Source organism: Papaver somniferum, chromosome 6 (assembly GCF_003573695.1).
Source record: "Papaver somniferum cultivar HN1 chromosome 6, ASM357369v1, whole genome shotgun sequence".
NCBI classification, from domain to species: Eukaryota; Viridiplantae; Streptophyta; class Magnoliopsida; order Ranunculales; family Papaveraceae; genus Papaver; species Papaver somniferum.
The window spans coordinates 64,394,444-64,407,642 of record NC_039363.1 but is presented as its reverse complement, the minus strand read 5'-3'; the positions used below and the strand labels follow the sequence as shown (position 1 = coordinate 64,407,642).

Genomic DNA, 13,199 nt, shown 5'->3' with positions numbered 1-13,199 from the left:
AAAGTACAGTGAGAAGAATGACGTCTTAAAGTATAAAGAATCACCTCGTGGAGTGAGGTTTCTCACAAACCCATGGATCGCTTACTTTTTTGAACATCATAATGTTCAGTTAATTAGTTTGCTTAGTAGTTTCAAAAGAACTTCAAATATAGTAGACGTGGTTATATATCTGGATATTTAGACTCAAAGATATTTGCAAAAGTGCATAATGGAATTTTTGCTTCCCAAGTCGAATGGCTCTAAACCACAGAGTGTGTTTGCAGCTACACTGGAACACTCAATTATTGATTTAAGAAATCAGGCGGATGTGGTATACCCATCTAAGTGAATATTTGATTGGGAAGGGATAAACAACTAAGGTGTTGTGCCATGCGTCATAAATAAGTTCCTGATTCAGAATTATAGCTATATATGTCGACGGTATGGACATGATAAGTACTCTTAATGGAATAAGAGATCTTACAAGCTATTTTAAAATCTGAATTTGGGATGAAAATCTGGGGAAAGCTGTCATGTACCTACTATGTGAGAGAGGGTTCCCTTATCATGTTACCATCAGTCTTTAGTAATAGTTGTGTTTGGTAGTATTTAGTGTAAGAATGAGTGTCTTTATCAATGTAATGAATGGTTAGATGCAAACCACATGGATTAATGCCGGTCGTTAGATGTTAGGTTAGAAAAATGAGCTATATATGCTCTAGTGTCTGTAATGAAAGGATTATCCAATTTTATGAATTAATGAAATAGAATTTAGTTTAGATCTCTTCTTCCTCTTAGGCTAGTTCTATGAATCAGATTTCTCTATTCTTCAAAGGGTTTCTATCAAATTATCCATCTAACCTTGTTATTTACATCTAGGTACATAACAATTGGTATCATATTCGTCCGATCCATGTGGGATATTGGGTATCTAGTTAGGGAGAAATTTCATCTCTATAACCATTTACTTGATCTGAGTATAAGATATCAAAATATACTTAACGATGTACCTTCACCCAATCAAAATTATCATCTTTCACAAACAGAATATCTCATCAACTTCACCAAGCAGAGGTGGGAATCAATTTACATACCACCATTAGCAGACCAATTCGTTCATGGAGTTGTGAATACGAAAATGGTAGAAATTAAGGATCAATTTGATGATTTAAAATCAACGATGCTTACCAAAGAAGTTTTTTATTCGGCAATGGAGTCGTATATTGGTAAACAAAACTGCAGTGGGGAAGATCCAGTAGGATATTCAACGATTACTTTGAAGTCACCGGATGAAGACGATCCTATTAAATCAATTGGAATTGGAGACCTAATTTCTACTTCTGTTGCTCAACCTTTTGATTCTGAAGACTTTGGCGTTGTTACATCGGAAGAAGCGGATTCAATTCCTACTTCTGTTCAACTAGATTTTTCTTCTCAAGTCCTCAATAAGGTTGAATCTCAGAAATTAACTCAATTTCCGCTGGCACTATGATAGACAAGGATGGTTCATCTGATTGTGTGAATTTTCCACTTAATGAAACTGCAAAGACAGATATTAAGGACTTCACCTGGATAAATCAGATCGAAATTGGTAAGTGTTTTAACATTATTCTAAATTCTTCTTGCATCATATTCGATCGTGGAAAATAGTTTAAATATATGACAGGGACTTCTATTTTTGCTATGTGTGATTCTTTGTTTTGGTATGTTTTGGATAAATTCTTTGAGGAAGATATTCAGGAATGGAATTTTGAACATGGGTACTGGTCATATTCATGGTTTAGAGATCGAATTGCTGCTATGTTAGTGATGTGGTTTGTAGATAGTGGTAAAAAGTGATTCGATTCTCGAACTTGTGAAGGATAACTTTAGACTTAAATTCATAACTAAATAGAAAACTCACTAATAATTATAACAAACACTGACAAAGTTGGTATCAATATTAAAAGAACACTGAGGCTAAGATTCCACTATTTTCCAAGTTCAAAGTGATTTGGTCAAAATATTAATATTCATGCAATTTTCTCGTTTAATTTGATTCTAAAATATTGCAACTAATAGATTTTCAAAAGTAATAATTGTAAATACCAAGTATGAAGCATCAAGAGTCTATAAACTAAGCATACTCCATCAAAATAGATCACAATCACTCAAATAAAAATCATATTCAATAATAGTTCAAGGAAAATAATCATAATAATAATTGCAATAAATTAAATAAAATAGATTGTACCACTTTTTGTTGGAAAAATAGCTTCCTCTATCGCCTCAGCAATGGGGTTTAGCTCCTCATATTAATCATGATCTCAAAATATTTGTTTATGGCTCAAAAGATGATTGAAAAGATGAAAAGTGATAATACAGACGATTCGCAACAGTTTGCTGGTGTTGCAGAATCACTGTTACAGGGAGAAATAGTAGCTAAAAACCTAATGCAACCGCTGTGATGAACGACACATAGGTACTGCTGTGAAACAACGATAGTTTGTTGCGACAGTTGCTTGTGCGTCAATGTTCTTCGTGTTCTTCCTCTTCAGCAGCAAAATAAGGTATTTTCCTGCAACTCGATCTCTGGAGCTCTGTGGTGTTCTAAACTTCTCTGAAAGGATTCGTCCCCCTTGTATGACTTATCCCCTCTCCTTTTATAGGCCACAGGTCGATTAAATCTCCCCCAAAATCTTGGTTTATCTCCACAACAAGTTTCAGAGTTTTCTTTCTGCCAAGCTCTCTTCACGCGTATTTGACCTCTCCCAATACTTCCAAACTCTTTATTAAATAACTACGAATGTTGGGGAAGCTTTTCTATCCTTTAATCTCCCTGAATTGTCGAAAAAAATATTCCAACAGCAACCCGTGACCACAACACCTCTGTTTCCTTGTCCCGGTCGATCTAACCCAATTCATTCGATCCAATCACATATACCGACCCTGTTATGCTCTAGGAAGTCCAGCCCAACAAAAATCAGCCATTGAATCTCGTTATTTCACGTCCAACTGATGCTCCCAAATTCACGCAGGTAATAATATAGTTTCCCGCCAAAATTGTGTTTGAACGATGAAGAAAAGGGGGGGCGCCCCCTATACATAGTAGAGGTGCCTTTAGCAGCTGCCTTAAGGGGTGTCCTGGGGGTGCCCCTTTTCCAAACCGGGGGTCCGAATAGCAAGTGTCCTCCGGGTGCTTTCCGACAACTTTTCGAGCCAATTTTTCCAAAAATGTTTATTGGCCAAAAATACCTACAAATAAATAAAACACCATAATAAGTACAAAAATGAGCCCTAACAATATATAGAATCGAGACAAATCAGGCACAAAAATGTGTCTATCAAATACCCCCAAACCTATTATTTTCTAGTCCTCGAGCAAAAATAAAATAGAAATAAAATCCTAACTCTTTGTCGCAGGCATCGTCGATTGCATTTGGCGTATGCAACAAGCCTTTAAACCCCTAGGTGTCTCTAGTGGCGGAGTGTTGTCTCCGGAGGGATTACCAGAGGTATACCCACAAAACCTTTATACTCCAGACCCTAGCTATCTACACAGAACCTTGGAAGGCACTAAAGAATCTCCTTGGTTGGCATACTTATTGACTACAGGAGGAAGTACCCTGATGAGAAATTCCAATTGATGTACACGAGTTCGCACTCAAGCATACTAAACTTCATATAAAGTGACAAAGCTCTACTCAGATAGTCGCATCCAAACTAAGAATCAAACAAATCACATGGATAGATTAAGAAGATGGATATAGAAAAACATAGATGGTTTTGATGTTGACTAAGGTGAACGGTGTTTCTCATATCTGTCTGAAGGCCACTGCCATAATGAACCTATCCTAATGGACTGAGATACCGGTCTGACTAATATCAACACACTTGCATATATAAGGGTACCAGTGGTCGATAATCCTAACTCTAGGTCAACACAACTGGCATATACAAGGGTTCTAGTGGTCGACTTTATTGAATTTATTCCAGTTGGTCTGATAGTCTGGTCTCAATTTCTCTCTTTTTTTATGGCTATCTCAATCACTCTATTTCACCCTAGCAATGGTAACAACTTGAATCGTGATCCCCACCTAATCACTTAGAGAAACATATTTTAAAAATAAAAAAATAAAAATAGAAGTGAAAAGGACTCAATGAGATATGGCGAAACTACCATGTTATTTCTAACACCTAAGCTCTGTGTTTTTATGAATAGATTCTTTAGATGTTTCCATCTAATCAGATTGGTTCCTCAACTCCTACAACCAAAATGCTTCCATCCACTTAGATTGGGTAGTGCCATCCTTAATAAGGATAAATTTCTAGGATCTGGAGTTTATTTATTGCAACGAAAAGGTAACAAAAAGTCAAAAAGTTCTACCCCACCCCCAAACTTAAATCTAACATTATCCTCAATGTTTCTAATTAAAGAACAGTGCCAAAAATATAAGTAACATGAGGAAATAGTAAAGAGAGAAGTCGTAAAGATAGTACCTGGGTGAAGTGTAACCAAAAAAAAAACCTACAGAAAAACTATACAACATACAAAATCACCTCGATGGTCAATCAAGGTAAACAGGGTCCTCCAGAGGGACCTCCTCAATATCACCTGTAGGAAAAGGCTCTATAAAGGGATTCAATCGCTGACCAATAAACTTCGAAGAACTACTACCATCTGGTGTCTCAATCTCAACAGCGCCATGAGAAAAAACAGTACGGACCACAAAAGGACAGGTCCATCGAGAGCGCAACTTCCCGGGGAATAGATGCAACCGAGTGTCATATAGAAGAACTTTTTGACCTGAAGAAAATGACTTTCGTAAAATATTCCTATCATGCACAAGTTTCATTTTGTTCTTATACTCCTTAGCACTATCGTATGCATCTCTACGAATCTCGTCCAACTCATTGAGCTGGAGCTTTCTTTGAGCTCCTGCCTTGTCAAGTGAAAAGTTTAAGTTCTTAATAGCCCAATAGGCTCGATGCTCTAAATCAACAGGCAGGTGACATGCCTTTCCAAATACTAAACGATAAGGTGACATTCCAATGGGTGTATTAAACGCAGTACGATAAGCCCATAAGGCATCAGTAAACCTCGACGACCAGTCTTTCCTATTTGGATTAACTGTTTTCTCTAGAATACGTTTAATTTCCCTATTGGAAACCTCCATCTGACCACTAGTCTGAGGGTGATATGGGGTCGCTACTTTATGGGTAATACCGTATTGTTTCATTAAAAGAGCAAACGGTCTATTACAAAAGTGTGAACCTCCATCACTAATTATAGCTTGCGGCGTACCGAAACGTGTAAGTATATTCTCTTTCAAAAACTGGACTATGACCCTGTGGTCATTCGTTTTACACGGAACCACCTCAACCCACTTAGACGCATAGTCTACAGCGACAAGTATGTAAAGATAGCCAAACGAAATAGGAAATGGACCCATAAAATCAATGCCCCACACATCAAAGACCTCAATCACTAAAATAGGGTACAAAGGCATCATATTTCTACGGGAAATGGTTCCTAACTTCTAGCAACGCTCACAAGAAACACAATGACTATGGGAATCTTTAAACAACGAAGGCCAGTAAAATCCACACTGCAAAATCTTAGCAGCAGTCTTCTTAGCACTAAAATGACCCCCACATGCATGTTCATGACAAAAGGAGATAATACTAGACTGGTCACTCTCATATACACATCTCCTAATAATCTGGTCCGGACAATACTTAAACAGATAAGGATCGTCCCAAAATAAATGCTTAACCTCGGCTAAAAACCTAGAACGATCTTGCTTACCCCAATGTTGAGGCATTCAACCAGTAAAAAGATAATTCACTATATTTACGTACCAAGGTGATTGGGAAACAGAGAACAATTGTTCATCAGGAAAACTGTCCCTTATAGGAAGGGAATTATTAGGGGAACTAACAACTAGCCTAGACAAGTGGTCTGCTACTACATTCTCTGCACCCTTTTTGTCCCTAATGTCTGGACAAAATTCTTGTAACAAAAGGATCCATATAATCAATATAGGTTTGGTATCCTTCTTAGACAAAAGGTATTTCAAAGCAGCATGATCAGTATAGATTATGATCTTAGAACCTAATAAATAGGATCTAAACTTATCCAAGTCAAACACGATGGCTAGAAATTCCTTGTCGGTAGTTGTATAGTTCATCTGGGAATCATTCAGAGTTTTGCTAGCATAGTAAATCACATGGAGTAATTTGTTTTCTCGCTGACCTAGCACAACGCCTATAGCATAATCTGAAGCATCACACATAATTTCAAAGGGTAGGTTCCAGTTAGGTGCCTGGACTATCGGGGCAGTAGTGAGTAAAGATTTAAGCTTATCAAAAGCCTTTAAGCAAGCATCATCAAAGACAACCTTAACATCTTTTGCAAGCAAATTGCAAAGAGGTCTAGAAATCAAGCTAAAATACTTAATGAATCGACGGTAAAAACCTGCATGCCCTAAGAATGAACTAATATCTTTTACGGTTTTTGGGACCTGTAGAGTCTTAATAAGGTCAATTTTGGCTTTGTCTACCTCTATACCCTTTGAAGAAACGATGTGCCCTAAGACAAATCCTGATTCAACCATGAAATGACATTTTTCCCAATTAAGCACTAAATTCTTTTCCTTACACCTAGTCAACACTAATGTCAAATGAATAAGCACTCATAAAAAGATGAACCAAATACTGAAAAATCATCCATAAAGACCTCTAAAAACCGTTCTACCATATCAGAAAATATGCTCATCATACAACGCTGAAAAGTCGCAGGGGCATTACATAACCTGAAAGGCATGCGTCTATACGCAAAGGTACCAAAGGGACAGGTAAAAGTGGTTTTCTCTTGGTCTTCTGGGGCAATAACAATCTGATTATAACCGGAGTAGCCATCTAAGAAGCAATAGTGACTATGTCCAGCTAATCGCTCTAGCATTTGGTCGATAAAAGGAAGAGGAAAGTGATCCTTCCTTGTGACCTTGTTCAATTTCCTATAGTCAATACACACACGCCATCCCGTGGTCACTCGGGTTGGGATTAATTCATTATTATCATTATGGACTACAGTGATACCTGATTTCTTGGGGACAACCTGAACAGGGCTGACCCACTTACTGTCTGAAATTGGGTAAATAATACCCGCATCTAACAACTTAAGCACCTCTTTTCGAACTACCTCTTTCATGTTAGGGTTCAGTCGACGTTGCATCTCCCTAGAAGGTTTGGAGTCTTCCTCTAAATGAATCTGATGCATACACACAGTAGGACTTATACCCTTAATGTATGTTATAGTCCACCCTAAAGCTTCCTTATTGTATTGAAGTACTTTTACTATCCTACTTTCCTGATCACTATCCAAATCGAAAGCTACAATCACAGGTAAAGTCTCATATGGGCCTAAAACCACATACTGTAGAGTATCGGGTAATGGTTTAAGGTCCAACTTTGGGGGCTCTTCTAAAGAAGGAATTAAGGTAGTCTCAGAAACTGGTAACGGTTCGAACCTAGCTTTCCATCTATCAGTGTCTAACACAGGGGTATAATCTAATAGAGTATTCACTTGTTCAATAGTGCTATCGTCATCAAAATCTAAACCAAAATGGGATAGACAACTTTCTAATGGGTCTTCAAATAAAATGTTTGGTAGTGACTTCTGAACTAAGGCTTCTATCATGTTCACCTCTTCAACACATGTGTCATCTAGCTCATAAGGTAGCCTACTGACATTAAAAATGTTCATCTCTATAGTCATATTACCAAAAGATAAATTCATCATACCATTTCGACAGTTAATGATCGCATTCAACGTAGCTAAAAACGGGCGACCTAAAATCACAGGTATCTGGTTCTCTGGGTCAGGGACAGGTTGAGTATCTAGGACCACGAAATTCACTGGATAGATAAACTTATCGACCTCAATAAGGACATCCTCAATAACACCTCGAGGAATTTTAACAGACCTATCAGCTAACTGCAGTGTTATCTGAGTAGGTTTCATTTCACCAAGTCTTAGCTGTAAGTACACATGGTACGGAAGTAGGTTCACACTGGCTCCTAAGTCAAGTAAATCTTTTTCTACCCGGCGTTTACCTATTATACAAGCAATGGTTGGGGAACCTGGGTCTTTGTACTTTGGAGTTGTAGTGTTTTGAATAATTGAACTTACGTGACTAGCTAAAAAGGCTTTCTTATAGACGCTAAGTTTTCGCTTTCACGTACACATATCCTTAAGGAACTTGGCATAAGAAGGAATTTTCCTAATTGCATCTAATAAAGGAAGGTTTATGGTGACTTGCTTAAAAACCTCCAGTATGTCATTAAAGTTCGATTCCTTATTTGTTGGTACTAATAGCTGAGGAAATGGGGCTCTAGGCATAGAATCAGACCTCTCAGGAACTGAGTTGGCATCATCAGAAATTTTATCAGTTTCCTTAGCTAGTGGTCCTGAGGTGTGAACTACAGTATGTTCACTATCGGGCATGGTTACCTGATTGTCTACTATTCTACCACTCCTAAGGGTTCTAATAGAATTCAATTGATTCGATGGTTTTGTACCTACTTCATGAACTCCTCTAAGATTAGGATTAGTCTGACTAGGTAACCTACCAGTATCTCTCTCACTTAAGGTCTTAGCTATTTGGCCGACTTGAAGTTCTAACTTAGCAAGGCTTTGAGCATTAGTTTGAAAATTCTGCTTGGTTTCCTGTTGAAAACTAACATGGCTCTGTGCTAACATTTCCTGAGTTTTTGCTAACATCTTAATAGATTCTTCTAAGCTAGTCGTTTTATTTTCTGGGCCTGATGTATTCCTAGTGTAGCCAAAACCTGGGGGAGCATTAGAATTATTAGACTGACCCTGACTCTGGCCCTTAGACCATGAAAAGTTCGGATGGTTTCTCCAACCAGGATTATAGGTTTCTGAATATGGGTCAAACTTCTGACGAATATCAAACCTAGTGTTATTATATAGAGCATTGTCTTGCTGTTCATTATTCTGGCCTTCCCAAAAAGGCTCCAATCTACCACTAGTGTTACCCACTTCTAAAGCTTCTAACCTTTTCGCTATAGCAGCAATTTTGGCATCTGATTCATAGCCTCCTTCTACCCTATTAACGTTTCCTCTGCTGAGAAGAATTGTTTTCTGGGGTCCCCTACTACTTTCCCATTGTTGGGTCTTTTCGGCGACTTCATGCAAATATGTCATCGCATCATCAACTTTTTGGTTCTCAAATCCACCAGTACACATAGATTCTACTGTGGTTGTAGTGGGATAATCTAAACCCTCATAGAAGATATGAACTAACCTAACCTTCTCTAAACCATGATGAGGACATTGGGCTAATAAATCATTGAACCTTTCCAAATACCAATACAAAGTTTCTCCCTCTTGTTGAGAAAACGTGCAGATTTGCGTCTTAATAGACGATGTTTTGTGCCTAGGGAAAAACTTGTTCAAAAAGGCAGATGTAAGTTGTTCATACGTTTCGATTGACCCGGAAGCCAAACTATATAGCCACGATTTAGCTTTATCTTTCATGGAAAAGGGGAATAACCTAAGTTTCAAAGCATCATCATCTAGGTTTCCAATCCTGAGGGTACTACAAATTTCCTCAAAGTCTCTAACATGGAAATAGGGGTTTTCATTTTCTTTCCCTAAAAAGATTGGGAGCAGTTGTAAGGTCCCGGGTTTAAGTTCATAAGTTGCTTCCGTCTCAGCTAACCTGATAAACGAGGTACGAGTAGTCCTAGTTGGATTCAACAAAGCTTTCAAAGTTGCCATTTCTGGCGCTATCGGAGCAACAAGGATTCTCTCCTCAGTCAAAAGACGTTCAAAAACAGACTCTTCAAAAGTCGTACTCTCTAGATTAAGGTAATCGAGACGCTTAGAACTACTAGGTTTCTCTTTAACAAATCTACTTAGTGCGTCTCTTTTACGTTCACGCATACAATAGAATTTTCTAAATTGGAAGGGTAAGCAAACACAGATCAAGGCCGACTCAACCAAATCAAATCTATTGATTTCTAGCAAACAAAAAGCATGATGGCTCCACTTAGATTGTTTCTAGACCAACTTCTAATCCTTCGAACGGGAATTCGTTACAGTTTAAGCAAACCCCTCTGGAATCAATCCGAGTTAAAGTAAGTTAAATAGAGGTGAGGGAAGCTCGGTGGAGCTTTGATACCCAAGGCCTCACCAGTATTACAAGGCGGCGCAGTCACGCATTCAACTTACAGAAACCGTCAAGAACTTCAAAGTATGCTTAAAAGAGTAACCAATATTTTTCGAATGACTTTCCTGTTAAGCTCGTTACCCTATCGGTCTCGTTCTAGTCAAAATTTTAGGCTTAGGTTCGCGTAGGTTACGTGTTCCTAAAGCGGGCAAGAAGAGAACGGTGATGAAATCCGAACCCTTATCTTGTATGGCCAGGGCTTGCCCTTTACTAGAAAAATAAATGTCCGTATTCAGTCCTCAACATATATGCATACGAAGGAGTCCAGTAACTCGCTGACAGGGGATTCGCGAGTGTTTAGAATCTTACCTCTCGTTCCAGACGGGGGATGAATCGGTTGTAGTCGACTCGAGCCACTGACTCCGATGTCAAGTGTACGAACCCAAGGTGCATAGACAACATCGTAATTGTCCTCCTTCTCTGCAAACAGTTTATATTTAAAGTACCCTTCCATAGGGTAATAAAAAAAATAATGTCCCAAAGTCCAAAAATCCAAAAAGAAAATAAAAATTACAAAAATAATAAACCCTAATACAGTTTTTTTTTTTCTAAAAGAAAATAAACAAACCCTAAACTAAAATTTTCTAAAATAAAATTGTCTTCTTTTCTGTTCTTTTTGCTTTAATCTTTAACTCCAAGTCTTTATGAAATCACCAAACTCTTCGGCTCAATTTTCTTTATGATCCAGAACCTGTAGACACAAGATAAATACCCAAAAACATAAAAAAAAGAACAAAAATAATAACAAAAAATAAAATAAAAAATAAAATAAAATAAATCTAAAATCCTAAAAACAAGTCCGCGTCGACGGCGCCAAAAATTGATGTGGTTTGTAGATAGTGGCAAAAAGTGATTCGATTCTCGAACTTGTGAAGGATAACTTTAGACTTAAATTCAAAACTAAATAGAAAACTCACTAATAATTATAACAAACACTGACAAAGTTGGTACCAATATTAAAAGAACACTGAGGCTAAGATTCCACTATTTTCCAAGTTCAAAGTGATTTGGTCCAAATATTTATATTCATGCAATTTTCTCGTTTAATTTGATTCTAAAATATTGCAACTAATAGATTTTCAAAAGTAATAATTGTAAATACCAAGTATGAAGCATCAAGAGTCTATAAACTAAGCATACTCCATCAAAATGGATCACAATCACTCAAATAAAAATCATATTCAATAATAGTTCAAGGCAAATAATCATAATAATAATTGCAATAAATTAAATAAAATAGATTGTACTACTTTTTGTTGGAAAAATAGCTTCCTCTATCGCCTCAGCAATGGGGTTTAGCTCTTCATATTAATCATGATCTCAAAATATTTTTTTATGGATCAAAAGATGATTAAAAAGATGAAAAGTGATAATACAGACGATTCGCAACATTTTGTTGGTGTTGCAGAATCACTGTTATAGGGAGAAATAGTAGCTAAAAACCTAATGCAACCGCTGTGATGAACGACACATAGGTACTGCTGTGAAACAATGATAGTTTGCTGCGACAGTTGCTTGTGCGTCAATGTTCTTCGTGTTCTTCCTCTTCAGCAGCAGAATAAGGTATTTTCCTGCAACTCGATCTCTGGAGCTCTGTGGTGTTCTAAACTTCTATGAAAGGATTCATCCCCCTTGTATGACTTTTCCCCTCTCCTTTTATAGGCCACAGGTCGATTAAATCTCCCCCAAAATCTTGGTTTATCTCCACAACAAGTTTCGGAGTTTTCTTTCTGCCAAACTCTCTTCAAGCGTATTTGACCTCTCCCAATACTTCCAAACTCTTTATTAGATAACTACGAATGTTGGGGAAGCTTTTCTAGCCTTTAGTCTCCCTGAATTGTCGAAAAAAATATTCCAACAGCAACCCGTGACCACAACACCTCTGTTTCCTTCTCCCGATCGATCTAACCCAATTCATTCGATCCAATCACATATACCGACCCTGTTATGCTCTAGGAAGTCCAGCCCAACAAAAATCATCCATTGAATCTCGTTATTTCACGTCCAACTGATGCTCACAAATTCACGCAGGTAATAATATAGTTTCCCGCCAAAATTGTGTTTGAACGATGAAGAAAAAGGGAGGCGCCCCCTATCCAGAGTAGAGGTGCCTTTAGCAGCTTCCTTAAGGGGTGTCCTTGGGGTGCCCCTTTTCCAAACCGGGGGTCCGAATAGCAAGTGTCCTCCGGGTGCTTTCCGACAACTTTTCGAGCCAATTTTTCCAAAAATGTTTATTGGCCAAAAATACCTACAAATAAATAAAACACCATAATAAGTACAAAAATGAGCCCTAACAATATATAGAATCGAGACAAATCGGACACAAAAATGTGTCTATCAGTTAGGTAATGGTAGAGTTGCTTGTACTGCTTGGCAGATATTTGTTAAAATTCTTTAAATGGATATTTTGTGTTTGAAGAGCAAAAATGTTGTCAGTCACCAATTGTGTAGTAAGAAATCTTTTTACACTTGTTTCAACCTTCCTGGTGGAGTATTTGATCGTGGCAAATGGTCAGATAGTATTAAGAGGTTCTCTAGTTCTTCTGGTATATTTGAATATTGTTTCGTTAAATTTCCTTCTTGTGTGATTGTTCTTCTTGGGTCTGTATTACTGAGAAGGTACAATAGATATTTGGTTCGTGAGATGTTTCCAAGTCATGGGTATCCGTTGGAACCTCAGTTTCTAAATTCGTTGAGCATTAGAATTGCCTATGTTGCTAAATCTGGTGGTGAGTGGAATTTGGGTGATGAATTTACAGAGAGCAATAAACGTTTATTTCATTTATTGGCTAGAGTGGTGAGGTTTGACAACGCACAAAAAGGGTATGTTCACGTGCTTGGTATGAAGGGAGAAGAAATGTTTTTCTTCCTGCTCATATGTAAATTGATTGAGGTGATTAAAATGCAGGTATATGAATGTCAGAATTCTCCTCCATGTTACAGTTATATGGTCAAAATGGAAATCTGATAGACGCATTTATG

At 37.6% G+C, this 13,199-nt stretch overlaps 1 pseudogene; it reads left to right on the top strand.

The window, feature by feature from the left end:
* Window positions 1–9,302: 9,302 nt before the first annotated feature.
* Window positions 9,303–9,402, top strand: LOC113292001 (annotated as a pseudogene).
* The last annotated feature ends 3,797 nt before the right edge of the window (window positions 9,403–13,199 follow it).